This window comes from Balaenoptera acutorostrata, chromosome 21 (assembly GCF_949987535.1).
Source record: "Balaenoptera acutorostrata chromosome 21, mBalAcu1.1, whole genome shotgun sequence".
In the NCBI taxonomy this organism is placed as follows: domain Eukaryota; kingdom Metazoa; phylum Chordata; class Mammalia; order Artiodactyla; family Balaenopteridae; genus Balaenoptera; species Balaenoptera acutorostrata.
In genome coordinates this window covers 31762905-31773180 of record NC_080084.1, presented here as the reverse complement: position 1 = coordinate 31773180, position 10276 = coordinate 31762905, and positions in this window count along the sequence as shown.

The window sequence follows — 10276 nt, the reverse complement described above, 5'->3', positions numbered from 1 at the left end:
CTTCCCCCCTCCACTATGAAAGAACACAGCCAGCAAATGGCCCTCCACATATTGGACTTCTAGCCTCCAGAACTGTGAGAAATACATTTCCGTTTTCAAGCCAGCCAGTTTATGGTATTTTTGTTATCACAGCCCAAGCAGGCTAAGACAGTGGTGCTATTTCTCTGTATGAGCCATGGGGTCCCCACCAAAACACACACACACACACACACACACACACACGCCTCTCCCCCGTGGTACAGACACCGACATACATCAACCATAGAAGGCCAAAGTGGGATGTGTGACATTTAACCCGGGGCTTCTCCGTGCCCTTGGTAAAACCAAGGAAAGCAATCCTCAGACGACCTGGTTTGTGCTTTGACAGTGTGATATTCCAGGCGGGAGAACTGTTTCCTAATAAAAGTGGTGGAAACTCAGTCACTTTGACATTTAAAGCTAGACTGCACCAAGCTCTAGAAATGTGATAAGAAAATTCTTGTCCTGGCAGGAAAAAGGGGTTAAATCAACACACTCTAAGGGTCCGAGAGAGAAGCAGCAATTCTCTTTGATGTTTTCTGATGCCATTCCCTTGCTAACAGATCCTGTGTTATTTGCGAAAGTTCTGGTTGTTTCATTTTTCCAACACGAATTGAGCATTTTTTAGGGTGATGAAATATTCTTCATTACTAGCTTTATTTCTAAACTAAGGAATTCTTTATATCAGGGTTGAATATTTTGGGGGCAATGGACTGTCTCTTCAGAAAAATGAACACACATACACGCAAAAAAACCTCACAGGCCATTTGAGTGGTCACCTGAAGACGTAGTGCGTGAACCCAGGTTGATGTTCTTTTCTCTATAATATTTAAAATCTTGAGTTTACTTGCTCATCTGGAAGATTTTCTTAGATGATTAAGATTTTTAATATTCTGAAGGAAGATATTTTATGATGGTGTATTTATCAGAGTCTTTCTTTCAATGAGGCATTTTTGCAGAACTGTTGTAACGATTTGAAATCTGCGAAAGTTCAAATCTGCCTTTAGGAAAAACCCTAGTCCAGTCACCAACAGACTGACACAGGCTGCAGCTTTGAGCAGGTTGATTCTGCCCTCCAAACCTCATTTCCTTATGTGGAAGTTGTCATATCTATAACCAAGGCTACTGTGAGGGCAGCACGGGGTCACGCGCACAAATGCAGAATTCAGGTGCAGGGGACGGTGCCGTGGTAGTTGTTATTGTATACAGTGGTGGACACAATGCTTACTACATCATAAGACTCAAAAGAGGTTTATTGAGTAAATTTGGGAATGTATCTCTCTTGTAATTTTCTTACCTGTAGAATGGAGGGGATTATACTGTTTGATGTCTAGTGATCCCTTCTTATTGGATTTCTTTCTCATTTAAGATAGTAACAGTTTATAGCATTTTGCTGTTTATAAACAGGTTTAAATCTATAATCTCCTTGGCTGTCGCGATCACGGTCACATCAGTCACATTAATTCACACCTCAGTGTTTGCAGTGACAAAGGAATGTGAACAGTTTCCCAATCTCTTTATTAATACAGTTGGACCAAATCAGTAATAATAACGAATATTTATACAGACCTTTTAAATTTCAACAGTGCTTTCCCGTATGGTATTTATTACAGTCTCAAAGTCACATGGGGGTGTGGGTCAAATAGGTGTTACTGGCATAGTTATTATCAGGCTAAAAGAATTCAGACTGAGTAGGATCATGACTGTCCTGAATCCTCACAGCTGACCAGCAGGGGCCAGGGACTTGGGCCCAGGCCTCCTCTCTCCACGTTCATGTCCTTCCGCTCTCCCCTCCCCTGACACCAGCTCTTCCCAACAGCAGACTCAGCCCAGTTCCTTCCTCCAAAGTCTCTGCTCAGACAGAAGCCGAGTGCCCGCTCAGCTGCTGGAGTATTTCCTCAGCCTGACCCACGCTCTTTCCCCACCTGAATTTCTGAAAAACAGCACTGAGGAAAGCATCTTCCTAATAGATGCAGCCTGAAAAGGAGTCTTCCCTCCACTAACAAAGAAGCAGCTGGGCATTTGAGGCTCAGAGTCCTGAGAAAGTGAGTAGGTGTCTGTGGGTGTCCCTGTCTGTGTGCCCATTTATATTTCCTCCCTGAATCTACCCCATAAGAATTAGGCCCTGATACCTAGTATGAGATAGTCACACGAATGGTCACACCTGTCCTGACTTAAGATGGACTCTTGAACTTTGAAGCAAATTGGGTAGTGTAGTCAGTTTCACAATATTGATTCTTCCAATCCAAGAACATGGTGTATCTCTCCATCTGTTGGTATCATCTTTAATTTCTTTCATCAGTGTCTTATAGTTTTCTGCATACAGGTCTTTTGTCTCCCTAGGTAGGTTTATTCCTAGGTATTTTATTCTTTCTGTTGAAAGGGTAAATGGGAGTGTTTCCTTAATTTCTCTTTCAGATTTTTCATCATTAGTGTATAGGAATGCAAGAGATTTCTGTGCATTAATTTTGTATCCTGCAACTTTACCAAATTCATTGATTAGCTGTAGTAGTTTTCTGGTGGCATCTTTAGGATTCTCTATGTACAGTATCATGTCATCTGCAAACAGTGACAGTTTTACTTCTTCTTTTCCAATTTGTATTCCTTTTATTTCTTTTTCTTCTCTGATTGCTGTGGCTAGGACTTCCAAAACTATGTTGAATAATAGTGGTGAGAGTGGACATCCTTGTCTTGTTCCTGATCTTAGAGGAAATGCTTTCAGTTTTTCACAATTAGGAATGATTTTGGCTGTGGGTTTGTCATATATGGCCTTTATTATGTTGAGGTAGGTTCCCTCTATGCCCACTTTCTGGAGAGTTTTTATCATAAATGAGTCTTGAATTTTGTCAAAAGCTTTTTCTACATCTATTGAGATGATCATATGGTTTTTTGTCTTCAATTTGTTAATATGGTGTATCACATTGATTGATTTGCATATATTGAAGAATCCTTGCATCCCTGGGATAAATCCCACTTGATCATGGTGTATGATCCTTTTAATGTGTTGTTGGATTCTGTTTGCTAGTATTTTGTTGAGGATTTTTGCATCTGTATTCATCAGTGATATTGGTCTGTAATTTTCTTTTTTTGTAGTATCTTTGTCTGGTTTTGGTATCAGGGTGATGGTGGCCTCATAGAATGAGTTTTGGAGTGTTCCTTCCTCCGCAATTTTTTAGAAGAGTTTGAGAAGGATGGGGGTTAGCTTTTCTCTAAATGTTTGATAGAATTCATCTGTGAAGCCACCTGGTCCTGGACCTTTGTTTGTTGGAAGATTTTTAGTCACAGGTTCAATTTCATTACTTGTGATTGGTCTGTTCATATTTTCTATTTCTTCCTGGTTCAGTCTGGGAAGGTTATACCTTTCTAAGAATTTGTCCATTTCTTCCAGGTTGTCCATTTTATTGGCATAGAGTTGCTTGTAGTAGTCTCTTAGGATGCTTTGTATTTCTGCGGTGTCTGTTTTAACTTCTCCTTTTTCATTTCTAATTTTATTGATTTGAGTCGTCTCCCTCTTTTTCTTGATGAGTCTGGCTAATAGTTTATCAATTTTGTTTATCTTCTCAAAGAACCAGCTTTTAGGTTTATTGATCTTTGCTATTGTTTTCTTTGTTTCTATTTCATTTATTTCTGCTCTGATCTTTATGATTTCTTTCCTTGTGCTAACTTTGGGTTTTGTTTGTTCTTCTTTCTCTAGTTCCTTTAGGTGTAACGTTAGATTGTTTTATTGAGATTTTTCTTGTTTCTTGAGGTAGGCTTGTATAGCTATAAACTTCCCTCTTAGAACTGCTTTTGCTGCATCCCATAGGTTTTGGATTGTCGTGTTTTCATTGTCATTTGTCTCAAGGTATTTTTTGATTTCCTCTTTGATTTCTTCAGTGATCTCTTGGTTATTAATAATGTATTGTTTAGCCTCCATGTGTTTGTGTTTTTTACGTTTTTTTCCTTGTAATTCATTTCTCATCTCATAGCGTTGTGGTCAGAAAGGATGCTTGATGTGATTTCAATTTTCTTAAATTTACTGGGGCTTGATTTGTGACCCATGATGTGATCTATCCTGGAGAATGTTCTGTGTGCACTTGAGAAGAAAGTGTAATCTGCTGTTTTTGGATGGAATGTCCTATAAACATCAATTAAATCTATCTGATCTATTGTGTCATTTAAAGCTTCTGTTTCCTTATTTATCTTCGTTTTGGATGATCTGTCCATTGGTGTAAGTGAGGTGTTAACATCCCCCACTATTATTGTGTTACTGTCAATTTCCTCTTTTATAGCTGTTAGCAGTTGCCTTATGTATTGAGGTGCTCCTATGTTGGGTGCATATATATTTATAATTGTTGTATCTTCTTGGATTGATCCCTTGATCATGATGTAGTGTCCTTCCTTGTCTCTTGTAACATTCTTTATTTTAAAGTCTATTTTATCTGATATGAGTATTGCTACTCCAGCTTTCTTTTGATTTCCATTTGCATGGAATATCTTTTTCCATCCCCTCAGTTTCAGTCTGTATGTGTCCCTGGGTCTGAAGTGGGTCTCTTGTAGACAGCATATATATGGGTCTTGTTTTTGTATCCATTCAGCAAGCCTGTGTCTTTTGGTTGGAGCATTTAATCCATTCACGTTTAAGGTAATTATCGATATGTATATTCCTATTACCATTTTCTTAATTGTTTTGGGTTTGTTATTGTAGATCTTTTCCTTTTCTTGTGTTTCCTGCCTAGAGAAGTTCCTTTAGCATTTGTTGTAAAGCTGGTTTGGTGGTGCTGAATTCTCTTAGCTTCTGCTTGTCTGTAAAGCTTTTGATTTCTCCATCGAATCTGAATGAGATCCTTGCCAGGTAGAGTAATCTTGGTTGTAGTTTCTTCCCTTTCATCACTTTAAATATGTCATGCCACTCCCATCTGGCTTGTAGAGTTTCTGCTGAGAAATCAGCTGTTAACCTTATGGGAGTTCCCTTGTATGTTATTTGTCGTTTTTCTCTTGCTGCTTTCAGTAGTTTTTCTTTGTCTTTAATTTTTGCCAGTTTGATTACTATGTGTCTCAGTGTGTTTCTCCTTGGGTTTACCCTGTATGGGACTCTCTGTGCTTCCTGGACTTGGGTGGCTATTTCCTTTCCCGTGTTAGGGAAGTTTTCAACTATAATGTCTTCAAATACTTTCTCTGGTCCTTTCTCTCTCTCTTCTCCTTCTGGGACCCCTATAATGTGAATGTTATTGTGATTAATGTTGTCCCAGAGGTCTCTTAGGCTGTCTTCATTTCTTTTCATTCTTTTTTCTTTATTCTGTTCTGCAGCAGTGAATTCCACCATTCTGTCTTCCAGGTCACTTATCTGTTCTTCTGCCTCAGTTATTCTGGTATTGATTCCTTCTAGTGTAGTTTTCATTTCAGTTATTGTATTGTTCATCTCTGTTTGTTCTTTAATTCTTCTAGGTCTTTGTTAAACATTTCTTGCATCTTCTCGATCTTTGCCTCCATTCTTTTCCGAGGTGCTGGATCATCTTCACTATCATTATTCTGAATTCTTTTTCTGGAAGGTTGCCTATCTCCACTTCATTTAGTTGTTTTTCTGGGGTTTTATCTTGTTCCTTCATCTGGTACATATCCCTCTGCCTTTTCATCTTGTCTATCTTTCTATGAATGTGGTTTTTGTTCCACAGGCTGCAGGATTGTAGTTCTTCTTGCTTCTGCTGTCTGCACTCTCTGAGTGCATTATTGACAAGGTCTGGGGTCTGCTAAGGTGGGTTGCTGCAGCGTCCCGGGGGTGGTGGTGGCAGTGATATCTGGGCAGGCCACTCTGATTCCCATTCACTTACCATATCACATTTCACATTTTAACATCTTCCCTCTGACCTAGCACAATCTGGGTGACCCTCCCTATAATCAAATGGCCCAGAGTCAGCAAATACAAACTTATATTAGGATGAGCAAACCAGGGTTCATGCTCAAAAATTTTTTTTAAAGTCTTCCAACAAAATATAATTTTGTTTGAGAATTCTTTTTTTTTAAATGGCTTTTATTTATTTATTTATTTATTTATTTATTTATTTATTTATTTATGGCTGTGTTGGGTCTTCGTTTCTGTGCGAGGGCTTTCTCTAGTTGCGGCGAGTGGGGGCCGCTCTTCATTGCAGTGCATGGGCCTCTCACTATCGCGGCCTCTCTTGTTGTGGAGCACAGGCTTCAGACACGCAGGCTCAGTAGTTGTGGCTCACGGCTGCAGCCGCTCCGTGGCATGTGGGATCCTCCCAGACCAGGGTTCGAACCCATGTCCCCTGCATTGGCTGGCAGACACTCAACCACTGCACCACCAGGGAAGCCTGAGAATTCTTTATGTGTATGTGTGTATATATATGTATCCCTCCAAGCCTACTCGTGTATTTTTGTCCTCACCTGCAATGCTCTTCATCCTTTAAGCCTATATGTGATTTTCATCTCTCCTTCGGGGTTAGTCAAGACCTCGGCATATCAGAGAATCTTCAGTAGCAGCCCCGGGGGCAACAAGATGTCATGAACGAAACCTGGACCTTATCCTTGAGTTCCATCCTGTTTCTCGTAGTTATTTCTGTGACCCAGGACATGCTAATTCATCTTTCAGAGCCTGTGTGTCTGTGCGATCACATACTTGGCAAATAGTAGGCACCTCTCTCTTCTAACTGGGCACAAAGGGGCCTTGCCTCATACCTGTGTGCCTGCATGTGTCAGAAGCTCCACATAAGTTATGTTACAGCTATTTTTGTTAATATTGCCAGCAGTCGCCTCCTGTTTGGGGTCTGACTGCAGCACTGCTCCACATTTAAAAGCGGTTACACAAGAATTGACTGTTTTGCAGTCATCCCAAGGACGATAACTATTGCTTTTTAAAGAAGCTTTTCCAAAGGAAAGATTTTGTATCTACAGTTTCAGGAAATATTTTAGACGATCTTATTTCAATCAATAAGAAAGAAAGTATGATCCTTCAGGGAAGAGACTATCAAGCTATATTTAAACTCAGAGGCAAAGCTAAAAAGAATGGGGGGGAAGGGAGATAGCCTTGCATTTTTTTTTCCAAATTCCAATTTAGTATTTTCTGTATATGGTCTCAGTTACACCTCACAGCAGTCTTATGAGTTAAAAAATCGATACTCTTTTAGGTACTGGGCCATTGGTGCATTTGGGTAAATACTCAAGGCCACACAGCTAGGGAATGGGAGAATTAAGACATTACCCTGGGTTCGTGAAAATCCATGTTTTCCCCACACCAAGAATTTCTCCACACACAGAATGTGACAAGAACAGACTGGCAGATGGCCAGACGGGAGGAACAGGGCTTGCAAGGTAACCAACTATGGCAGTCTGATCCAACCTTGACCTTGGGATGCCCTCCAAGGCGTGTTTCTTTGCCTTTACTATTGTACTTTGCCCAATGTACTCTGAGGGATCTTGCTTTCTCAATAAAAGGTCACACTGTCAATACATTACAGGAGTTGATGGTCACAACTCAAAACTACTAGGAGTATCTTCAACTCATAGGGTGTCTGGAACATCGAAAAGCCTCCAAGACTCAAAGGACAAGAATCTATTCATGATATTTCAGACATACTGATGGTCCAAAGAGATCTGGAGACTTGACATGTATGATATATAGGTAATCCCATAATTTGCCCATCATTGAGGTTAGTTGAGAGAGAAACAGGCAAGGAAAGGAGGAAAGAATCCATTGGTAGTTGGAGAAAACAAGATGCACAGATTTCTGAACTCTCTCTCTCTCCTACCTGAGAAGTCCATGCAGCCCTTCCTGTCTCCCCAGCCCCCGATCCTCCACACACCAGACTGAGATCCCTCTGCTGAATTAGACTGTTCACAACGTCTTTGATGGGGAAGAGGAAGAAGACCACGCAAAGGTCATGTGTATTCTGGCACCTTTACCCTCATCCTAGGACCCATTCTTTAACACGTGAAATCTGGCAGAATGAAGAGAGGATGGTAAACCAACACCATGTCTACCATCACAGTGATAGAATGACAAGCCACCAGTGCCCAAATGCCCATCTCAGATGGAATTATGTCTCTTCTCCATGTGGTTTACAACTGAGACAAGGAAATCAGTTGTATGTTTTCTCAGTATAAGGAAATGATCAAGTGGGATCAAGGCAGCACCAGCAAGATGGAACGGATGCCACACATGGATGATGTCGCCACACGTGGATGATGTCACCACACGTGGGTGATGTCGCCACACGTGGATGATGTCGCCACGCGTGGGTAATGTCGCCACCTCCTCTGTTATCTGAACCTAAGACAACTGTGGGCTAAAGGATTATTTTTGGTTTTGTGATCACTGTGCAGTTCACTGACTTTCTATGAAGAAAATACAAAAAAATCAGAATAGTTTCAGTTTACAGATTGTAATAGGGAAGAACCTTTTGTATTCTATTACAAGTTAATCACTAAAGGGATATTGCCTATAAGCTTAAATTATACATACTGGCCCATCTCTGGGAACCCTGCTTCCCAGGTTATGAGCATTAAGCTAAAATACCTTTGTTTAGCTCCCAGGAAACAGCCTGACCAGGCCCACCTGTGAATGACTGCAGGGAGGAAGAAATAAACACATCCCCTCCTGAGGCTCACGGGAACCAGGAAGTGTTGACTTTACTCCCACCCCTTATAGTATAAAAGGAACCTGAAATCAACTCAGGCAAGATGGTTCTTTGGGACACGAGTCCACCATCTTCTCCATCTGCCGGCTTTGTGGATAAAGTCACCATTCCTGGCCCCAGCAATTCCTCTCTCGATTATTGGCCTGTGTGCAGCAAGCAGTATGAGCTTGGACTCTCTAACGAGATGAGGACAAATGCAATGATTTATGTCAAAAGTTGCTGTAGAAATGGTGTGTGTCTGTGTGTGTGAGGTGGTGGGGGGTGTGTATGGCAGGGGTGTTTATTTATTGTGTCCATTTCTTTGCAGACCATTCTGGTAAGCATTTTTTTAATATTATAATTTTGGAATGCTCTTCCCAGAAACAACTCACTGAACCTAAACAGAGACATATAAACACATGTCACCTTAGAGTCAACTGAAGAACAGGAAAATACTGAATGTGAGGAATATAAGAAAGGAAAGAACCAAAGAATTTTAGAAGTAGCATACACATTAGCCCAGACTCTTTGTTTTGCAGATAAGAAAGCAGTCTCGGAAGTGAAGTGGCTTTTCCAAAAGCATCAAGCTTGAGACACTTTTGAGCTTAGTTTGTCCTGAAATTTAGTTCCATTGGAGAATGGTTATCAGTGGAAGTCCTGAGAAAAAGCCGTCGATCGATCTCATGTTCTTGTGGTCACTGACGCTAGATAAGCATTTATTTGTGTTTTGATGATAATATTTAGCCTGGAGGTACATTTGAGTCTCTCCTCATGGATCTAATGCCTCAGTATTAGATGGAAGCTGATGGCTATTAAAAGCACATCTGCCCCAGGTTTGCTTTAGTGCAAGAGGGAATCATTGTTAATGAACATTCATAATGTCACTTCACCTGGTTCCGGACCAAGTTTTCCCAGCTTGCTGGTGTTGTACAAGCCTTGGGAAAGAGCCAGGTGTGAGGCAGGCAGCCTTTCGAGTTGATCTTAAAAGTCATAGTCAATAAAACCTGGGGTTTCCCCCACATGGAATCCTGCTGGGTTCACCATGGGACAACCTGGGAGAGGTTGACTGAATGTGTTTCTTTTTTCCTACCAAAATCCAGTTTGCCACTCCTAAAATATGGATCCGAACAGATGGGGAAGCCTGTCTCTAGCTGGGTGTCTTCTCTCCTCCTTCAGAGACTGAAGGGATAGAAAAGGAAATCATATTTTTGAGAATTTGTTATACATCAGCCACTGTGCCTATATTGTTGCTTTTTCTAAGTTTATTGGGTAAATAGCATTTTCCATATTTTCAGATGAGCAAACTTATACGTAAATTAGGGTTTTTTAGGAAAAAAGTTCCCTTGCTCAGAGAGCAGCAGATATAGGATTCAAAGCCAGTCCTTTTGACCCAAAGTCAACCCCTGTACCAGTGGTTCTCTAAGAATGTTCTTGGCATGCATGCATCATCTAGAAACTTGGTGGGAAGGTAAATTCTTGGGCCCCATCCCAGACAGGCTGAATCACAAGCTCTGGGTTTGGGGGTCAGCACTGTGCACCCCAACAAGCCTTCCATGTCATTCCCATACACAATGAAGACTGCAGTCTGCACCCCTTTCACTTAGCTACCCATTTGTGAAAGGCGACATTGGCCAATTTTCTCC